Source organism: Gopherus evgoodei, chromosome 1 (genome assembly GCF_007399415.2).
Source record: "Gopherus evgoodei ecotype Sinaloan lineage chromosome 1, rGopEvg1_v1.p, whole genome shotgun sequence".
In the NCBI taxonomy this organism is placed as follows: domain Eukaryota; kingdom Metazoa; phylum Chordata; order Testudines; family Testudinidae; genus Gopherus; species Gopherus evgoodei.
In genome coordinates this window covers 185,242,709-185,265,762 of record NC_044322.1, presented here as the reverse complement: position 1 = coordinate 185,265,762, position 23,054 = coordinate 185,242,709, and positions in this window count along the sequence as shown.

Sequence of the window (23,054 nt, the reverse complement as noted above, 5' to 3'; positions counted from 1 at the left end):
TCAAGACTTGCAGGTAGCAGCCATTATCCATATGCTACCTTGAACATCCTCAAGTAGACTTCTTATGTGGATTGGAGTCTTCCAAGCTCTTTTGTCTGTTAAGTGCTTCCTGATTCAGCACTTAATTTGCACGTTCCTTTCCCAAGAAGTGACCAAATGTTCTAAGGCTACTTAGAAATCAAGCAATTATACAGTCAATGTTCATAACTTTGAACACACAAACGGTGCATGTATACAACTAGGATGAACATAACCAGGAGATCATAACCTTTACATAGAAATGTTACAAGGCATATGTAGCAAAACCCTATTCCAGTTATATCATACATACATTTATGAACACCCCCTATAAAGCTGCATGGAGTACACTGTCACAGACCCATCAAAGAGAACAAGTCTCCTTGAAGGGATGAAGTGGGATAACAAATATGAGGTAATACTTTTATGGTAATGAAATTGTGAGTTAGTCCTTTCATTGGATTCTTAGGTTCTGATCACGTAAAGCCTTGCTTACCTGAATAATTTTATCTGTGTGCTAGTCCCATTAAAGTGAATAGGACAACTTTTGTGCATGAATACTGTGGCTTTTGGTCTATATATTAAGTTTGTTATAAACATGGATGTTTTACCGTCTCTCATTATGTTTTGGTGTCCTTTGTAAATTAGCTCAGTATCATTCCCAAAATAAGTAGCTGTTGTGTGGAAAATATAGTTCGAGAAGGATAATGAATTCTAATTTAGAATGGTCTCTCTTTCTTCACAGTGAATGGGATCATGAATGTACATGAAGTTGAACACAAATATAAATAGCCATCATCTGTCCAAGTGCCATTATCTTTGTTTTCAAGATTTATTATGCCATGTAAACACAGAGTATTCAACCTCTTCCACTGGTTGGAAGGACATTGTTTTGGAACTATGGGAAAATTCTGAGCATTGCTGGAACAACGTGCCCTTTTCTTTTTGTGAATAGTTGCTACTTCTCTGCATGCCCTTATTGTCTTACTGGCTTCAAAAATTGTATTTAAATGGTGTAGAAAGAATATCAGCCCCAGGGGATTTTTTCATTCTCCTTAGCATGTACTAAAACTTTACTTTGTCCTGAAACTTCAACATTTTTCTTATGATATGAAGTCTGTCTCCTTATTTGTGGATTTCTGTTCTGTTATTTGGATCAATATATCTCTCCATTACTAACTTTGTGTGAAGGCATTTCCCACTCTTTCTTTATGTGGTCAGATTGGTTATAAATCCAGCCATATCCTTGCTTTCAGCCTTCTCTACAATACCTACTACTCTCAGGGTTGAGTGTTGTGATGTTTTCCAAGCCTTCAATTTTATTATCAAATTACTACAATTTTTTCTTTAATACTAAGAATTCTCTGCTTTAAGGGGCCTTTAAATCCTCTACAGAGAAGAATTCTTGCAATATTTTTTTGTTTCTAATTTAGAGTCTAAAGTTTTAATAGATTGCAGTACTACTTCCCCATCTAGAGATTTCCAGCACGGATTTCAACAATGAACAGATGAACTCTTGTAAAGTTCTCTTCAAAGCCAAACCTACCACAATTTATCCCATGGTATCCATTACTGGCACTTTCTATATGATCAGGGAGGAGATAATGGTCTTGCAGACATCTAAGGATGGGCATTTGTCTTAAACATTAAAATTCCATTTGGACAGCATGTAACACCAGCATGTTACAAATGTGGTGGCAGGAAATGTCTAAATAATTATCTGGCAAGGGCGGAGGGGTGCAGTTTAGCTACAACTTTAATGAAGAGAGCTTAAAGTAGTCATGCTTGAAAAGCATTTCCAAAGCCATGTAGAGCTAACCAGTAAAATGGCAACTTCAATATGCTTCTGTATACAAGATGCCTGATACAGATATTGGTAGACAGTGTTACTAGAGATGACTGAATATTAAAAAAAGAAAAGAAAAGAAAAACAGCAGCAAGAACCTACCATCTTTTCAATTCTTGAGGCTTCCCTTTGCAATCACCAGCACTCAGGTATTTGCTTCCTTGGACTTATGAAACTGGGTAAGGCCAGGAAAGTGCATGATTTGAAAATAAGCTTTATCAAGCTTTTTTTGTTTGTTTCAATAAAACCTAAATTTAGTTCAGGTAGGAAACTGGACAATGTTTTTTCCAGTTGTGGTCTGTCTAAATGATTTGTGAGGCAGCTTCTATCATTGGTGGCATATGTGTCAGTCTTCAAGCAGTAGTTCTTCTTGCCACTTGTAACAGAGTCCAGAATACCTAAGTATTGCAGAGATATTTTTAGAGGGGAAAAGTGCTTTCTGCACCATGATGTGTGTTTTTATTTTTTCCTATTTTGATCAAACTTTCATATGATGCCTAAATTGGTGTGTGTGTCACACACAGGAGGACAAAATTAAACAGCAATTTGACCTAACAGACAAGAGCACACTGAGGTCTGCAAGCAGTCAAAAGGTTTGGTGTGAAAAATATACATAATAATTTGAGCTGGTGGAAAAATGCTCTGTATTCTGTGTTTTAAAAATAAAATGAAATTAATTTTTAATCAATTTTTTTGAGAATTTTTGTAGATTTGTTTTAATAAAATAGAAACCAAAACTTTTGGTTTGGTTTTTGGTTTTTCATCAAATAAAAACCCAACAGGCTTTCTCAAAAACCTTCATTTGTTGAAAAGCCATTTCTCACTGAAAAATGTTTCAATGAAATAATTGACTACCTATAAAATTCATATCTCCAGAAGAAATAAATAGCACATAGTGGATATATAAGGTAAAATATGCAGTTGATGTAAGAGAGAGAAAGTGGGTGAGGTAATATCTTTTATTGAAACAGCCTCTGCTGATGAGAGAGACAAGTTAGCAGTTATGAATTTAAGCTCCTAGGCTCATCTTTTGAACTTGTTGTGCAGGTTTCCGTTGAGGATGAGGACTGAGAGGTCAGATATAGTGATTGCTCTTTTATCATTTTCCTATGTGAGTTCATTAGAGTGTAATGATTGTCTGGTTTCACCCCACATAGTTGTTGTTAAAGTATTTAGTACATTGGATGAGGTACACCACATGTTCCAATAGACATGAATCGGATCCATGGATCTTGAAGATGTGTTGTAGAGGGTGTCAATCATTGTAGCAGTGGAGATATATCTGCAGGTTTTGCATCTGTTGTTCTGGCAGGGTCTGGTTCTGCTTTCAGTAGGTGTGTCCTGGTCTGTGGGGAGCTTGCTTCTGATGAGTTTGGAGGGGTTCAGGTTGATGTTTGAAGTTCAGAAGTGGGCGTTCAGGAAAAATTTCTTTCAGAATTAGATCCCTATCAAGTATTGGTTGTAGTAGTTTGATCAGTTCATAACTTTGCTAGACACTAAAGATTATGGACTGAACAGAGAGACTGGATTTATTTCTTATTACAACAATATATGACCTATTAGCCTCCCTTTTTGGTCCTATGACTACAGAGGTGTTAAAAGGCCATATTAGCTTGAATGGTCTCTTGGAATATGTGCTACAGATGCCAAACAATCTGTTCCACCTTGTATTTAGTTGTGATACTCAGAATACCTTTCCCAAACTTGAAGAAATGCTCTGAGTCTCTCTAACCAAGAGAAGTTGGTCCAATAAAAGATGCTACCTCACCCACCTTGTGTCTCTAACATCCTTGGACCAATACAGCTGCAACTACACTGCATACAGCTGATGTAAATCAGCTTAGCTCTACCGAAGCCAATGGAACTATGCCAGTTTGCAGGAGCTAAGTATCTGGTGCATCTTCAGCAACATCACGAAGCAGGCACAACCAGTGCATTAAAGTTCACTTTCATCTTGTCTCCTTCACACTGTCCTAACTTATTTTCATGTAACCAAATACTATAACTACTTATAGACAAGATGTAGAATAGGGACCGAGGGCTGGAAGTGGAGGTGCAACAAGCAGATTTCAGTATGAACAAGTTATGAGAATTGATGTTCTAGGAGATTAAGGAGTTGATTCTAGTCTCTGCTTTGGGCCTTGTATGCTGCTGTGGCTGCTCATAAGGGCTGTATCGCAGCTGTAAAGGGCTGAAGGAGGACTCCCCTAGCCCATAGCAGTAGTGATCTGACAAAGTGTTGCTCCTCTGCACCAGTTCCAACACAGGAAACTTGCCAGGGGGTGCTCTAATTAATATGGAGGCTGAAATGGCTTCCATGGCAGCCAAGAATCTGGGTGGCAAGAAGTTAGTGTAAAGCCAAATTTTCCCCTCCTCCTCTTGTACATACCTTCTATTTCTAAATACTTTGGCTATTTATTGAATCAGTAAGACTGAAGTTTAGCTCTATTCACTATGCAATCACTGATGCTGCTCTCACCTTTTAAAAGGGAGATAATTGTTTCCTACTTACAAGGGTGTTGTGAGAATAAAATCATTGAATTACTGCAATACTCAGATACTAGTGATGAGGACCACAGAAAAAAACTTTGATAGATATCTTACAAGTAGAAATGATTCAATAATATTTAATTTTGAAATGCATTGCTCATGGGAGATATATTGGACTATTCTTACCTTAGTGGGTCTGAGTTATGTGTTTGTCCTACAAGAGGAAATGATGGAATAACAAGCACTGAAAGCACTGTAATACAGCTCTCTGCTCTACTTCAGGTATTTATTATGTTGCCAAATCTAGCAGTAGAATCACAAAGCCCTAAATTCAGATCTTAAGATGTAAAGCCAACAAAACTATCCAATACCTTGATTTACCACTGAATACTTTTAAAAAAGTTATTTTTAGGTAAAAGATAATTTTGTCTAATGAATTAAGAATGTAAGTGTGTATCATATATATATTTTACATATACACGTACACATTTTAAATATTTATTTTATAACATTTTAATAAAAATCTGTAGCTGAACTTGAGACTTTGAACATGCAGACCAGTACTTTGTTACTTGCAGAAAATGGTAACTGAAACGCAGGTCTGATATAGGCATAATATACTATCTATTTACATAGGAGGAATCTAAAGCAAAAGGAATTATCCATTGTTTGGGGAAAAATTTGAGTTACTATTAGTAACTTCTGGGCAAACATTAATTCTCTTGTCCCCAAATGATTATACGATTATTGGGATTTACCCCAAATAATTTGAGAATGCAGCGTTTAGTAATGCTCTGAAACACATGGCAGACTGGGAAAAAAACTTCAATAGAAATATAAACTAACATATTTTAAAAGTAAGTATGAATACATACATCAAAACATTTATGAAGGACCCATATTAAAAACTATATTATTTTCTAGTAGGGGGAAAACCACACAGTTTTGCAAATATTTTTAATAGATTAAAATGTGAAAGTCACCCGCACTTATTGCTCCAAAAGAGTTCAAATCTGTTGTACTTCATAGAATTTTTCAAAGCATATTTATTTCCACAGGCTTTGGAGACAGTTGGAAGGTGGGCTGGTGATTTATGAATAAGGGGATTTTTAGATGATTTCAGTAAAGCTTTGTTAAATGTGAACTATTCAAATTAAGATATGATTATGACCTATTTTTCAGGATCATATTTTTGCAAGAGCCATTGGGAGCACCAAATAGGCATGTTACTTTTGTACTATGCAGCAAAAAAATAATATGTTTAATTTTTTCCCTGCTAAACTCAGCAGTTTAAGGAATCAACCAAAATATTATTCTGTATCTACCCACAGGTAGAATGTTACTACAACCAACCCTATACTATATATGGTGTTCTTCTAGTGTAATATAGTACATCATCAGAGAAAAGGCACCAGTGTATTATATATCATGAAAGTGTTTTATTCTTAAAACTGTCAGTCTGATGATGTGTTGTACAAATAGCCTGCTGATATAAAGTACTGGAGTGGAGCAGCTAGGATTCATTCTGAAAAGTGAAACTCCAGTATTTTATTTTAACTCATAGTTTCAGGGGAAGATGATGATTAGATTGGTCATTGATTAGCTCATCATGAGGTTGTTTGAACTGATGTGTGTCTCTTCCCCTGCCATCGAGTTAAATATTGTCGCCAGTGGAATGTTTTAAGAATGTTAGAAAAATACATTGTCATAAATTCAATAAAAAGTAATTTCAAGAATTTCCCTGAGTGTCTCATTCAAGAGAAAAAAGAAATGACAGCATAGTTAATTAGTCTCAAGCATAAGCTGCAGAGATGACTTTTACACATAGCATGATTCAGTGGTATGACTCAAAAGATATCAGCAATTTCAAGTTTTATTTTCAAAATCAATTTGGTCACTAGCTTACCAGCTATTTAAATGAGGGCCAATTATGACCCAGACAAAATACATGCAAAATCAATAAATACCGCCCCCCCACCGATGAAGGGGAATAGATTAAAAAAAAATAACCTCGAGTAATACTTGCAGACTGAAATTTTATATGTCAGGTTACTATTGTGCTTTTTTTAACAGCCAAACTTCCTTTTTTAAAAAGGGGTAGGGGAGTGATATTGCACCAGATATTCTGATTCAGTCCTTATGGGTGAAATGAAAGGTTAGATGCTTATTACGTAACAACAGTAAAACCCTCATGAAATACAACTTTAAAAATGTATTTAAGATTGCTAAATGATTGAAACCTAGACCTGGGTTAATCATTATAATTATTAATTTAAAAAACAGATATATATTAAAGGTTGCATAGTTTCGATTCAGATTCCAAAGGCTGAGAATGATCAGATCTCAGATGAAAATGAGTCAAAAGACCTTACTTTCTAGAACAGCTATATTGTAGAGGACACTTGAGAGTGGATTTATGATCATGAAAGCTGTTTTCTCACAAACTCAGAGAGAGGACCACTCTGTAGGCCTCTGATTCATCTTGGATCGTCATTTAGACCTGTGCGAAGTGGGTGAAAAATACGATTATTGTGACTGGGTTGAGTTTTATTGCATTTGTGAGTGACCTGAACAAGATGCAAAGCAGTGGAGAGTAAGGGGAAAGTAATTCTGTCATGTAAAAATCACCTCATAGGGTAGTACATTAACAGATTATCAATTAATGGGCAATCAATTTAGCTGAAGGTCTTTTAATTACTACATCTTTGTTTTTTCCTCCTTACTTGTGCTTTCCATATCTAGGTTTTTTTCATTCTCCTTGAGTGATGGGTTGCATACGTAGGAGAATGGAAGAGGGAAGTGAGGGTAGTGAGTGATGCATTAGGGGACTCCATGGAGCTCGTTTGGATGCTCTCAGGTGCCATCTAATCCACTGGAGGTCAATGAGAATGTTTCCTTGCCTTACTCAAGTCAAAACTGACCTCACAAGCAAAAATTAGGGGACTGCTTACCCATTGGTACTTGTGTCTTGAGTAGTTCTTCCACCTCCCCACCCAAAAGAACTTTCCTTAAGTAGACTGTTTATCAAACTGTCAGTCTGGCTGATAGAGATGTTTGTTTCAGTGATTCTGCCATTGTCAAAGCAACATTGTGGGGGACGATGCACCAAAATTGGGAGAGTCCGGGCTTGGTCAGGTAAAAAGACAGAATGTCCAGTCTGTTGCTTTTCCTTGAGAATTTTGCATTATACTCAATAGTGGTAGTGTATCATGGGGAGGGTTAGGGAAAATCACTGTCTGGTTCACTATAGAGTATCTCTCAAGGCACAGCTGAAACAGCAAGGGAAAATGGGCATTCTGATGTGCAGGAGTATGTCCCTGTCTCTGGGAAAACAGGCAGCTGCTTGAAACAGCAGCTTCCTTCCCATGCAAGGATAAGAGAGCAATGGCAAAAATTGCCTTTAAGAAATGAAGTGTTGGTACCTGCAGGCTATGTCCATTGTAATCTTTTAGTTAATGGAAATTAATAATTTTTGTGTGCATGTGATGGAGTGACTGAATGGATTCAGAAAAACAAAGCAAAATCTGCCTCAGATCCCTTTTTTTAAATTTAATAAACTATTTCTGAACTGAATTTTACCTAAGAGCAGAGAGTCCCAGGTTCCAGTGCCCACTCCTCATCAGGGATGGGGGATTTGAACCTGGCCTCCAGCATCCTGGATGAATACTCAAAACACTTGATTAAAAATCATAAGGAAGGGAGGCAGCACTTCCTCCTCCTTTTTTCCTGAAAAAGTATTGACCGGCTTAGTCACTTAACCCCAGGCGAAGGTTCAGGGCTGTGGATCCCTAGAAAACTCCCTCTAGCCCAGAGTTAGGCACTTACTACCCGTTGAGGAGTGGGGCTTAGACTACACCTTTCACCTCAGCATTTCCTATTGGCTGGCTTATGAGGCTCCTTGCTCTGTGTGCTGGCTTTTGTGAATCCCATTTAGGAATGTAACTCTTCCCGAACATTGTAAAAGAAGCACGGTTGCCTAACTCAGCGTTCTGAATTCAACTGGGTGGCAAGGTGCCCATTGTGAATTCCAGCTTATGCTTCTAGAGAATCCACAGATGTCATTAAATTGCTGCTGCTAAATAGGTTGTGCTGAAAACCATAAGAGTACTTTATTAGTGACACCTTGTTGGGAAATGGAGGAGAAAAATCTTTTTTTTTTTTAAATAATCTTGTTTTCTGAATTGAATTGATTGATAATATATATTTTAGTTCTGAAATGTTTATTCGTGAACAACTTGAAAATGAGAAAATAGACACAGGTTTCAGAGTAGCAGCCATGTTAGTCTGTATCCGCAAAAAGAACAGGGGTACCTTAGAGGCTAACAAATTTGTTTTAGCATAAGCTTTCATGGGTTACAGCCCACTTCATCAGATGCATAGACTGGAACATATTGTATGAAGGTATATACACATACAGAGAACATGAAAAGGTGGAAGTTGCCATACCAACTCTAAGAGGCTAATTATTATCAACTGGAGAAAAAACACTTCTGTAGTGATAATCAAGGTGGCCCATTCCAGACAGTTGGCAAGAAGGTGTGAGGATACTTAACTTGGGGAAATAGATTTAATTTGTGTAATGACCCAGCCACTCCCAGTCTCTATTCAAGCCCAAGTTAATGGTATCTAGTTTGCAAATTAATTCTAGTTCAGCAGTTTCTCATTGGAGTCTGTTTTTGAAGCTTTTCTGTTGCAAAATTGCCACCTTTAAGTCTGTTACTGAGTGACCAGAGAGGTTGAAGTGTTCTCCCACTGGTTTTTGTATGTTATGATTCCTGATATCAGATTTGTTTCCATTTATTCTTTTGGGTAGAGACTGTCTGGCTTGGCCAATGTACATGGCAGAGGGGCAGAGGCACATGATGGCATATATCACACTGGTAGATGTGCAGGAAAACGAGCCCCTGATGGTATGGCTGATGTGATTAGGTCCTATTCAAGGGTGTCACATGAAGAGAAAGGACCATATTAATCTAGTTGCCTAGGAAGGACACATAAGCAAAGATAATAGATATGGATTCAAGAAATAGCAAGTCTTTCTTTTATTTAAAGGGGTTTGGTTAAATAGCAGGAAGGCAGGGCTTAGGTAATCAAAACACAGCAGGCGTGGTAAGTCAGCTGGACTTTTCTTCCTAAAATTTGTTTTCTTCTGTATTGTCAGTGTCACTGGTACATCTACAACCGTCAGCAAAACTTGTACTGTCTGTTTAAGGTTTGCCATTAAGCATATATAGCTCAGGCTTCTGGCTGAAACAGAGGTATAGAAAATGTGAGCAGCAGAGAAGCTCTCTCTCTCTATGATGGTATGGATAATATTGCAAATGATATCTCATACATTTTGAATAGGCTACAGTTTCCCAGTAATGATCAGCCTGTAACTGTTCCACACAACAGGGAAAATTAAAATATTCTGGAGGTATACAGAATCTAAGCTTGAATTTCATTGATATAAGAAAATTTTACCCTATAAGCAGTCTCAATAGAAGTAGTCAACCCTAACCTTTGTTGCTGCTATGAAATAAAATGTAATTAAGATTTTTCAATATTATGGATCCAAGTTATTTGACATAGGAAAAAATAGTAAAAAGAACAAGTTTAGACCTATATAACATCACAACTTTAATTAAGAATAGAATAGTCATTTATTCAAATGTAGAACTTCTACTTAAATATTATCTTGTATTTGATGGTGAAGTTTTGAGGTGTGTGAAAAGACACAAATAGAAGAAAATTACAATTCTTGGTATAATGAGAGATTTTTCATCAATTTAGGACCTGTTATAGATGGAAGTGCTCTTTTTCACCTTGGGTGGAATCACTCATATAATTCTTTTAAGATAGTGATTAAATGTCTTTCTTACATCCAGCTAGTAATATAGCCTGCCACTTCTGACAAATGGAGCTTTGGCCAAAGCCTATCAACTCTTTTTAAAATGTCTGAAAAATTGCAATGCTACAATACGTTGTATAGAAGCCTTAAATTTAGACTGAGGAAAAAATATCTCTTTGATTAACTTATAAAAGGAAAGATCAATTACAAGATGAAAGTGTGACCTTCCAAATTCTACTTTGCTGATTCTATGAGGAGGAGAAATGTAAACTTCCATGCTAGGAATGTTAATGCTGTTTAAACAGCAGACTTAAATGAAGGCTCAATGGCCCTCTAAGAATTACAAACAGATCCCCTTAAAAAGAAAGTGTAGGATGGCTTTACTTTTCCTACTGTTCTCAAATACCTCTGAGTCACACTGTGGTAGCCCACTCTGTAGAATTCCACTCATGTAAGAAGTTAGAGTTGCAGCCAATTGCATTCCCGTAGCATGAGCCCAAAGCTGGAATCGAAAATGTCAGACTTCTAGTCTTGAAGTTCTGATACTACCATTCACAAAGTCTGGGGATCTATTTATCCTTGGAGATGGAGGGTTTTTTAAATTGCTCCAGCTGCAGGTAATTAATGTTGTTTGCTGATCCTTTCTTGCTACCTGTAGTACACAATGCCCTTTGGAAGAGAGCCTAGATTTTCATTCTGCCTCAAGCTCTGATAGACCTTGAAAAGATCTGTGCCACTTTAGGAAAAAAAATACACCTACTGTATTGTGGAAAGCACCTCAACCTATTTAGTTGTAGAAGAGTTGCTAGGAAAAAAAGAGATGAATTCTGAAAAAGGAGAACAATAGTTAGTCCGCTATGATTTCCCACAGTCTGCTATGAGGACAGAAGCAGGGCCGCCCAGAGGCAATTTGCTCCAGGCCCTGGGCCCTGTAGGGCCCCCCACGAGAATATAGTATTCTATAGTATTACAACTTTTTTTATGGAAGGGGCCAGCAAAATTGCTTTGCCCCTGGCCCCCTGAATCCTCTGGGGGGCCCTGGATGGGAGTTGAACTTAAGTTTTGTCACTGCCCTCACTAGCCATATGAAAAACTACCTGATCAGTGCTCTGGATGAGCAGTGATGGAGGGGAGTTGCTCAGCCCCTAGTAAAGGTATGAGAATTATCACAGACTGAGTCAGCCTTTTTTGTGGGAAGTGGCCAGCATAAGATTCTGTGCACATCTTCTCCATTTAAACCCAATGAAGTTAAATGGGTTTAAGTTGAACTTTGCACAGGGCTGAATTTCACCCAAACCAAATAAGAGTGGCAGAATCGGACTGTAAGGATGCAAATGAGGTAAAAAATATATTAGTTCCATTTGTTGTGGTCCGGAGTTGCCTGAGCAAGGGGCAGCCCAAAACTCTGCTCCTGTCACAGCAGAAAGGTCAGGCACAAAACTGCTTCCCCATTGCTACATGGGGGAAATACATCTCAGCCCTTTTTCCTGGCCTTGCTGGCTTACACCTGTGCACCTTGCTCAACTGTTCTCTCCAGGGCAGCACAGGAGTGAAGCCCATCCACCATCCCCACCCAATTGTGCAGAGGGGGAGTAGCAGGCCAGAAAGACACTGCAAAATTCTTAAAGAAATCTGTCAACATCATGGGCAAAAGAATATAACGAGTGCATAATAGCTGGTGGATCCCATTCTTATAAGTATCAGAGGAGTAGCCATGTTAGTCTGGATCTGTAAAAACAGCAAAGAATCCTGTGGCACCTTATAGACTAACAGACGTTTTGGAGCATGAGCTTTCGTGGGTGAATACCCACTTCCTCAAATGCATGTTGTTGGGATTTGGTGGTTCCCAGTGAGTCTGATGCTGGGTAGAAATCATGGGACTTCGATCCAATGCGATTCAATTCAATAAAGCTTTATTCAACATGTGCACAAAGAGACCCCTGGTACAAAGAATCAGGCAGAGTCCCTCCAGCAAGGAGCCCCTCCCCTCGCTACTTTATAGCACATGGTGCTTATATAACAAGTTATATAACAACTTACATAACATGAACCTTAACCAATCAGAGTTAAACAAACCCATATATGGGTTTGTTTATCACATGCTCATTGTGCTCCAGTCCACATGCTGAGCTCACACCCCTCTCCATGGCCTTCTCCAGATTGTTGCTAGGCTGGTGAGCCACAGCATGCTTCCTTATGCATAGGCACCCTGTAAACCACATTTTATTTGAAATAAACACAACCATACCCTTCAGCTCCCCCATTTGGTTTTGGGGCTAAGAACAATTCTTAGACCCCACTAACACCACTTCCTTGCATTTATTAGGAGCAATAATTAGCTTACTTAACTATAATTTTAGGAACAAATAAACTAATACATAATATTTACAATAAAATAAAAAGTCCTTATGCCATTGCGAGAACACAACCCAAATCCATTTCCATTTGTTTTTGTTTTTACAATGGCAAACCCTTTTATTCACTGAATCAGTGTAACTGCCCTACCACTTTTTTCAATATTTGTTTTAAAAGGCTTAACACAATAGGAAGAACTAGATATTTAAGCAAGGCTTGCCTGCCATAGTTAACCACTCACATTCACACCAAATAGCGGAGTCCTTCCTCACTGCTATATCATCCATTAACTTACATTACATGCATTATTAAGTCAGGTCCCAACTTTTGAGATAAGGCTTGTCCTGACTTCAGGTTTCCCATACACAAAACCCATCCTCCTAGGATGGAACATTGGTCCCGTGGGAAAGCCATGTAGTTATCTCCAGCCTTTATGTTACACAGGTGTCTGTGACATGCAAAAGGAAGTGGGTGCCCTGGCTAAGCCTCCAGTTCAGGAATTAACATCCCTTCAAGGATGCAATGACCATCTCAACATACCCCTGTTATCGATAGGGACCACTCCCCTGCCACCATTCAAGGTGAAGACGTTCAGTTCTCAAGAACCACAGCTGTCACCCAACATGGCACTTGTGGCACGAGTGAGTCTCCTAGCAGGGCTGCAACTTTCATGTTGAACACCAGGATGTTACCATGCCAGGATGATAACACAATTTTTCCACATGCCTAGACCAATGCTTGCTCATACATTTTAGTAGTTCTTAATAAATGGCTGAGTACAGCAGTGAGGACCTGACCAACTGTTGCTGAGTTAAGGTAATATCTAACTTGATTAGACGTGAACCCCACTTTTACCACAGTAAACTGTTATTTCTGCTACTAACAAATTTTAACCCAGTCCCTAGTATTAGATTTGAGTGATGGCATTTACAACTGATCCAGTGACTCCTCCCCAGGTAATTACATTAATATTTTAGCTACATCAGCTGCAGTGGTCTTGGCCACTGGGAAAGCTTCTACCCATTTAGTAAAGTGATCCATGATCACCAGAACATATTCTTTCCCTCTGCACCTTGGCAGGGGACCAATGAAATCTACTTGTAACTGCTCAAAGGGCTGTGTTGGTCTTGGCTGATGTCGCATTCTCACTTTTACTGTGGGAGCAGAATTACATTGAGCACACGTTACACACCTTCTCACATAATCATGCACGTTTGCATTAAGCTTAGGGTGCCACCAGGTGTTTGACATACGGTGAATCACCCTCCGTGCTCCATCATGTCCCAACATGCGATACACTAGTATCATAGTTCCCATTAGCACATTTGGTAACACTAATGTGGTCCCTGGACCTCTCCAAGTGTTATCATCACACAGTTTGCCCCCATTATCCATCCATAACCACTTCTTTGCCCTTGGTGCAGCGTGCTGAATGTCCTGTATTTCAAAAAAGTTTGGGGTTTTTATGAGAGGCTGTGTTGCAGCAATTAATTGGGTCTCTTTACTTTCCACTGCTGCTTGTTTAGCTAGTTCATCTGCCCTTCGGTTCCCCTTGCTATGAGGATCTGTCCCTTTTGTATGGGCCTTTACTTTTATTACTGCTACTTCAGTAGGTTTCTGCATGGCTTCATGAAGTTTCTGCACTATCCCCCCATTTTGTATTGGGGATCCTGTACTTGTCAGGAATCCTCGATTTACCCACAAGTTAAGGTAATCATGTACAACCCCAACCGTGTATCTAGAATCAGTATATATGTTTATAGCGTGACCTTCCACAGCTTCACATGCTGCAATTAATGCCCGTAGTTCTGCTGCTTGGGCCGATGCTCCAGGTAAACTGCCATGCGCCACCAGCTGCCTATCTTGAGTACAAACAGCCCATCCTGTGTGTCGCTTGCCGTTGACATAGAAGGAAGAACCTTCCACATATAGGCAAGGGGCATCAGGTATTTTAGTTTCTTTTACCAATGGAAGGTCCATGGGCTCTACCTTAAGGCAACCATGATGCGGGTGTCCCTCATCTGGGCTAGGAATGAGGGTGGCAGGGTTTAGCGATGATGCTCGTTGCAGATGTACTGAAGGCATTAGCAAACTCATTTCCCATCAAGTCCATCTTGCCACATGGACTGCCGAAGATTTCTTTCCTGATAAAATAGCAAGGACAGCATGAGGCACAACAATATTTACATCCTGTGCACCAATAAGTGGTAAGACCTGATTTAGGGCCATAGAAGCTCCTTCCACTGCCTGGAGGCACAGTGGCATTGCTTGAGCGACAGCATCTAGTTTAGAAGAGTAGTATGCTACTGGGCACTGTTTATCCCCATGTTTTTGTGTTAACACTGCTGCCATATGTCCCTCACTGACATGCGTGTACAATGTAAAAGGCATTAATGGATTAGGAAGTCCCAACCCTGGGGCAGTACTTAGCCTCTGTTTCAATGTGGTAAATGCCTGTTCACATTCAAATATCCACTTAATTGCATTATGTGGTCCACCAGCACCCTTTAGGAGATTATTAAGGGGCTGAACAATCCTTGAATAACTTGGGATTTGAGTTTGGCAGAAATTGAATAGCCCCAACTCTTTCCTAACTCCCCTGACCGTAATTGGTTGTGGGCATGCATTAATAGCCTCAATGAGGTCAACAATTAAACACTTGTACCCCTTGGATATTAGATACCCCAGGTATGATACTTCCTCCTTTGCGATCTGAGCCTTTTTAGCATTACATTTTACCCCACTGTCTGCCAAGTGCTGCAGGCTCACTTCTAAGTCTTTCATGTGCATTTGGCCATCTGGTGAGGAGACAAGAAGATCATCAACATACTGTACAACACAAAAAGTCATGTCTGGCAGCTTTGCCAGCACATCAGCTAACACTCTATGAAACAAATTAGGTGAGTTATGAAAACCCTGGTTTAGGCGAGTAAAGGTATATTGCTTCCTTTTAACAGTGAATGCAAACCAAAATTTGCACACAGGAAAAGACCAAAAGCCATTGCTAATGTCCAAGGCTGAAAACACTACGTGATCATTAAAAGCATATAAGCCTCCCACTACCATCCACTCCTGTACCTTTTCCCAGAAAGGTAGGTTTGGGTTATTAAGCTGCAAATATGGCAATTCTTTTAACATGCTCCGCAAATCAGATGGGCTTATAGGAGTATGCTCTCGACGACTAACAATAGCAGGGTTCCCTTCCCCTTGATTAGGATTAGGGACAGTATGCACTCTCACTGGAGCCATGACACTAGACTGATAGCCCCATGTTCCATATGTAGGGTCCAAAGGTGCTGAGGGACAAGATCTCTTTCCCTGCAAGTCTGCTTCTTTATATTTTTTGTTTCTCCTTGCAGTTTTTCTACCTCTGCTTCTAACTCTTCTACCCTTCCTTTTATCATATTACTCTTTCTAACCAGCTGTTCATAATCAACAATTAAACACATACCAGCCATTTCATCTTCTCTTTGCTGTTTTTTAATCTTGTACACCAACAAGCAACATAATAGGGATGTTTAGTTGGATAATCATCATGTGTTGGATATCCTTGTTTCAATGCCTTGTCATACTGAGACAGGACAGATTTCACAGCCAGCAACCTTACATCTACACTGAGGACATCATCTTCCTCAGATAAATATTGTGGTTTATGCACAAAATCAATGTTGCCCGCCTGTAATGGGGGGTGGTCATCCTTTATTTTAATCATGCAGCCAAAATATCTCCACAAGAAAGCTAATAAACTTACAACTACAATAGTTATAAAAGCACTAACCATATACTCTTCATATTGTGGATCATTATATCCCTTCATCTTTCAAATTTATAACTACAATTCTGTTTACAGACTAACAACAATTTATTCCAATAAAACACACCAGACTGAAATGCTCAATCAGCAGATTAATCCTTATTCCAATTTATTTGATCTGCACAATTACAATGTCCAGTTAGGAGATCTGGGCCTGCCAACACCATCAGCTAGAGGTACTTATGGCTATACCTGCCCCTACAGTAGCTGTTGGTCCTTACAGCCTCTTTGATTTCCCACTTCAACAGCACTTAGTCAGAGGAACTTACAGATTAGCCAGCCCCCACACTAAGTACAATGCCTTAAGACTGCAACAAACCCCCTGAATTCCCCAGCACCTAGACTTGCTTACTACAAAAGTTATGAGAGTCACCAGTCAGGTCAGAGACACACAACCAAATAAAAAATGAGCAATCTCACCCTCTAATTTGATTGTAGGTCGTGATCTTGAAGGATATTTCAAACCCTGCTCGCTGCGCCAAGAAACTGTTGGGATTTGGTGGTTCCCAGTGAGTCTGATGCTGGGTAGAAATCATGGGACTTCGATCCAATGCGATTCAATTCAATAAAGCTTTATTCAACATGTGCACAAAGAGACCCCTGGTACAAAGAATCAGGCAGAGTCCCTCCAGCAAGGAGCCCCTCCCCTCGCTACTTTATAGCACATGGTGCTTATATAACAAGTTATATAACAACTTACATAACATGAACCTTAACGAATCAGAGTTAAACAAACCCATATATGGGTTTGTTTATCACATGCTCATTGTGCTCCAGTCCACATGCTGAGCTCACACCCCTCCCCATGGCCTTCTCCAGAATGTTGCTAGGCCGGTGAGCCACAGCATGCTTCCCTATGCATAGGCACCCTGTAAACCACATTTTATTTGAAATAAACACAACCATACCCTTCAATGTAGTGGAAATTTCCAGGGGCAGGTATATATATGCTAGCAAGCAAGCTAGAGATAATGAGGTCAGTTCAATCAGGGAGGATGAGGCCCTGTTCTAGCAGTTGAGGTGTGAAAACCAACAGGGGAGAAACTGATTCTGTAGTTGGCAAGCCATTCACAGTCTTTGTTCAATCCTGAGCTGATGGTGTCAAATTTGCAGATGAACTGAAGCTCAGCAGTTTCTCTTTGAAGTCTGGTCCTGAAGTTTTTTTGCTACAGGATGGCCACCTTAAGGTCTGCTATAGTGTGGCCAGGGAGGTTGAAGTGCTCTCCTACAGGTTTTTGTATATTACCATTCCTAATGTCTGATTTGTGTTCATTTATCCTTTTCCGTAGAGACTGTCCAGTTTGGCCGATGTACATAGCAGAGGGGCATTGCTGGCATATGATGGCATATATTACATTGGTGGATGTGCAGGTGAATGAACCAGTGATGGTGTGGCTAATCTGGTTAGGTCCTGTGATGGTGTCGCTGGTGTAGATATGTGAGCAGAGTTGGCATCGAGGTTTGTTGCATGGATTGGTTCCTGAGCTAGAGTTATTATGGTGCGGTGTGCAGTTACTGTTGAGAATATGTTTCAGGTTGGCAGGTTGTCTGTGGGCAAGGACTGGCCTGCCACCCAAGGCCTGTGAAAGTGTGGGATCATTGTCCAGGATGGGTTGTAGATCCTTGATGATGCGTTGGAGGGGTTTTAGCTGGGGGCCGTATGTGATGGCCAGTGGAGTCCTGTTGGTTTCTTTCTGGGTACACGTCTGGCTCTGTTGATCTGTTTCCTTATTTCCTCGTGCGGGTTTTGTAGTTTTGAGAATGCTTGGTGGAGATTTTGTAGGTGTTGGTCTCTGTCTGAGGGGTTAGAGCAGATGCGGTTGTACCTCAGTGCTTGGCTGTAGACAATGGATCGTGTGATGTGTCCGGGATGGAAGCTGGAGGCATGGAGGTAGGCATAGCGGTCGGTAGGTTTTCGATATAGGGTGGTGTTAATGTGACCATCACTTATTTGCACCGTGGTGTCAAGAAAGTGGACCTCCTGTGTAGATTGGTCCAGGCTGAGGTTGATGGTGGGGTGGAAGCTGTTGAAATCTTGGTGGAATTTTTCCAGAGTCTCCTTCCCATGGGTCCAGATGATGAAGATGTCATCTTATAAGGGTTCTGCAATTTGTTGGAAAATATGATAATCTGTAAATTTTAAACTATAATTTGAAAAAAGCCCTGTTCTTGCTCTCCCTTATGCTAGTTTGATATTAACATAACTCTACTGATTTCATTGGAATCACACTTATCTGCAAGAGAAGACACTGAGTTAAGAATCAGGCTCTTGGTTGGATTTGTCCTCCCCCTCCCTTCACCCCTTGCATTATAAAGATACAGTTATATGAATATAAAAATGAGTTCTTGCACTATTCACACTGTCCTCCAAAAGATGTTTCCAGAAAAATACCACCAGCAGCAAGAGAGAACATGCTTCAGCTAATTACACCTATTATGTGTTAACTTGAAGTGTATTTAAAGTATTAATAACAGGCACTTATTTTTTCCCATTTGGGGAGGGAAAAGAAATTTTAAACTAAAAAATTATGTTAATAGAACCTTAGCGGTGCACAGGTAAAATCAAACATGGGCAATGCAGAAGGAAAAGTTCCAACAGAAACTTTAACTCATCCATGTTATAAATGTTTGTTTCCAATTAAAGATATTGTTTAACATATTTCTTATGTTCCAAAATCTAGCAGAAAATATTCAGCATATACGGAGTGGCTGAGTTAATGTTACTGCTGAACCTTCACTTTTTTCACTTTGTGACCTGTGAGCCTGCCTATTGTGACCTTACCATTGCATTAACATAGCTTTTTGCATTAAATGTGTATAACAATGTATGGCCCCAGACATAGCCTCTGAGCTTATTTACATAAATTAGAATAATACATGGCCATCCTTAGTGAGATCCTACCCTGTATTTAGGGCTGCTAAAAAGCTGGCATTAAAGGGCTCCCCCTTATCTGGCAGGATCCTTGGGTGGCGTAAATCAGTGATGGCAACCTGCGGGCTACATGCAGTCTATCAGGGTAATCTGCTGGTGGGCTGTGAGCCAGTTTGTTTACATTGACCATCTACAGGCAGCTATGCCTGCAGACAGTTAATGTAAACAAAGTGTCTCGCGGCCTGCCAGTGGATTACCCTGATGGGCCACAGGATGCTCTCCACTAATGTCTTCCATGCCAAGTCCTGCCACCCACAATTACTGGTACAGAAAAAAAAAATCTGGATGTAGTGGCCCACTGCTTCAATCATCCTCAGATGCCAGAATAGTCCCTAAAATCTATTGGCAGCCACCAAGTAATAAAGTAGCCCTTTAACTACTCTGATTTATGCCAGGGTTGACAAACTGAATAGCATGCATGTTTAAGTTTCTTATATTGTTTCAATGTTTTCTCTGTAGTGCTTTTGCCTGAAGAATAAAATAGACTTGAATAAGAAGTTCTGTGTGACTAACTTATAACTATCGACAATCACTCATTATTGGTCTCTGAAGAGAAAGCAATCAGGTGGGCTTGGACAGCCTGTCTCTGCTGGGAATAACAAAGTGAAGGCGAAGGAACTGTTGATCTGGAAATACCCCAGTCAGAAGGAAAGGAAATGCAGCTCTCCACCCAAGAAAGGCTAAGTAGTGGATATGTAGCCTGGTTTTTAAACTGGCTCAGGTCCTTCTTCCTGTTCCAGCAAATTGATAGGACCCTGGGTCGGGTTGGATGGAATGGGCTTACTGATGCCCTATAGGACTGGGTACTTGTTCTGAGCTGAAGCTGTGATGAACTTATAGACACAAGGAATCCCCTTGGGTGGGGATTTGCAGGACTAATCACCAACTAGAACCCTTATCAGTTTAAAAACCAGAGTTACTTATCTAAAAATCCTTTCTTTGTCTGTTGGTCCCTGGAGAATCCAGTTTGAACTAGTCTATATCCACCTCTTCAGGGAATTGACTTCAAAGGGCTGATAACCGGAGGAAATACATTATCATCCCCTTCCTACTAGAGAAGGTACATAAAATCCCACAATAACACATATACAATTTCATTTTTAATATAATAGACACACAAAGGTATTAATCTAATTCAATGAGATTTAACTTAATTCAATAAAGCTTTTTCAGTATATTGTAGAAAATTAGCCTAGTGTTTCTTTAAGGACCTGAGATCTGGAAGAGTTGTAGAGTGGGTGAGACAATTGGGACAACTGCTGGAAAGAAGATAATATTCTATCTTTACTCTCAGAACATGAGTCACCACCGGATTAAGGTGTGCCTTTTGAACCTTCCTAACCTGAAGGTGAAAGGATTGATTGGGGAAAAGGGCCAGTTGGAGGACAAGCTGGCTGAGGCTCTACACCTGGCCTACATTACAACACTAGCTCCAAGGAGAAGGGGACTGGGAGTCGGAGCAGAGAGCAAACTCCAGTGCAGTAGAAGTCAACTCCAGCCACAAAGGGCTGGAATGGATGAAATTTGAACTCCGGGGTCTTGATTTTGTTTGGAACAGCCAAATATGGGAAGATAAAAGACTGTGTGGAGTTTTTTTAGGAGCCTTGTCGAGGTTCTTCCCCACTCTGAACTCTAGGGTACAGATGTGGGGACCTGCATGATAACCTCTACGCTTAACTACTAGCTTAGATCTGGTTTTGCTGCCACCACCTACATTATTTATGAGTCATTTGGGAAACTCTGTCTACCTCCCCCCCAAGAATATCTCCCTCTCAAGTACTATAACCCTTCCCTGGGTAGCATTGAGAGACTTCTCCATCAATTTCCTGGTGAATACTGATCCAAACCCTTGGATCTTAAAACAAGGAGAAATTAACCATTCCTCCTTCTTCTCCCCTGCCCCCAATTCCTGGTGAGTCCAGATCCAATCGCCTTGGATCTTAAAACAAGGAAAAATCAATCAGGTTCTTAAAAAGAAGGCGTTCAATTAAAGAAAGAAAGGGAGAAATCATCTCTGTAAATCAAGATGGAAAATAATTTTATAGGGTAATCAGATTCAAAGAGCTTTAGGTTCAAAGTTACAGCAAACAGGTAAATCCTCTAGCAAAAGGAACATTTACAAGTTGAGGAAACAAAGATAAAACTAACACGCCTTGCCTGGCTATTACTTACAAGTTTGAAATATGAGAGACTGGTTCAGAAAAATTTGGAGAGCATGGATTGATGTCCAGTCCCTCTTAGTCCCAAGAGCGAACAACCCCCAAAACAAAGAGCCCACAAACAAAAGCCTTTCCCCCACCAAGATTTGAAAGTATCTTGTCCCCTTATTGGTCCTTTGGGTCAAGTGTCAGCCAGGTTACCTGAGTTTCTTAACCCTTTACAGGTAAAAGAATTTTGGTGTCTCTGGCCAGGAAGGATTTTATAATATTGTACACAGGAGGGCTGTTACCCTTCCATTTATAGTTATGACAAGCCTAAAAAGGGAAACTGAGACAGGACATGACCAAAACTTGTTTGTCCAGAATTGGGCATGAGAGGGCAGGTATACCCTGTGAGAAATGGTGAAGACAGCAAGATCTGAAGCCCTCTCCCTTCCCCATGAATGAGGGAGGAAAAAAGAGCAGAAAGCTACATATGTCATCCTTGGCAGTGAGATAGCCACTCTCTCAAGTTAGAGTGTAGAGCAAGAGCAACGACCACGAGCGATCCAGGTTCAGTTCTTGGGGATTCCCAGGCTTCCATGGCAACCAGATGAAAAAATTAACGGCAGGAAGAAGAAGGCCACTCCATATGCTGAAATGGAGAGAGCAATGGGGCCCACCTAACTGTATGTACAGATGGTGGGCCAAGGGGGGTACATAATGTGGATTTGCTCCTATGTGAAACCATTGTTGTAAGGGCTGTCCCCATTGCACAGGACACTGTGAAAATAGAAGAAGGCCAAATACTTAAAGATGCCATGTTATGGTGTAATGGGCCGCAACTATTATGGGTTTGAAATAAAAGGACTGTGGGGATCCAGTTTGGATGAAGGAATAGTGAGGTTCTAGTGACAACATGTTTTGACTGCAGGAAAATGGGACCCATAAAAAGGCACTGCCTCCCAAAACTCTCAAAATTTGGGAAGTGGGACTGTTAGTGTGGGGAAGCCAGGTTTCATGGTAATGTGAGAACTTGGACTAGCCAAGGAAACAGGGCAGGGAGATCTCACTTTAAGAGTGGGAGATTGGTCAGGTTTTCAAATTTCCCTTTTGCTGCGGGAGAGACCCAGACTCTAGTCTCAGCCCCAGGTAGAGACAACTTGGGCAATGTCCATATATGTATATATTTACATGAAGCAAACAGGATCTGAGGGACTGAAATGATTCCATGGATGAAGAACCCAACTTGATACTCTGAGCAACTGCAGGATTTCCTGACTGGGGGTGTCGGACAGTGTGAAATTTGTTTCATAATATTTGGAAGCTCAGGGAACTGCTGATAACCAAAACCCTGATATGAGCAACCAACACCTCTACCAACTATGAATCAGATGAAGGCTTTCTAGTACAAACTGAATGACAGGACAAACATCTGATGAAGTTCAGGTCCAGGAAATAAGGGAGAAGTGTTCCCAGGCTATTCACACATGGCAGCAACAGTGGACAAAGCAACTGGAGCTCATCCTTGGAAAGGAGAGGATATTTCTGTAAGCCAAAGGTGGTAATGTTCCAGATTTAAAACTCCTACTGCAAGAAGAAGCACACCAGGAGCCAGTCCTAATGCTACC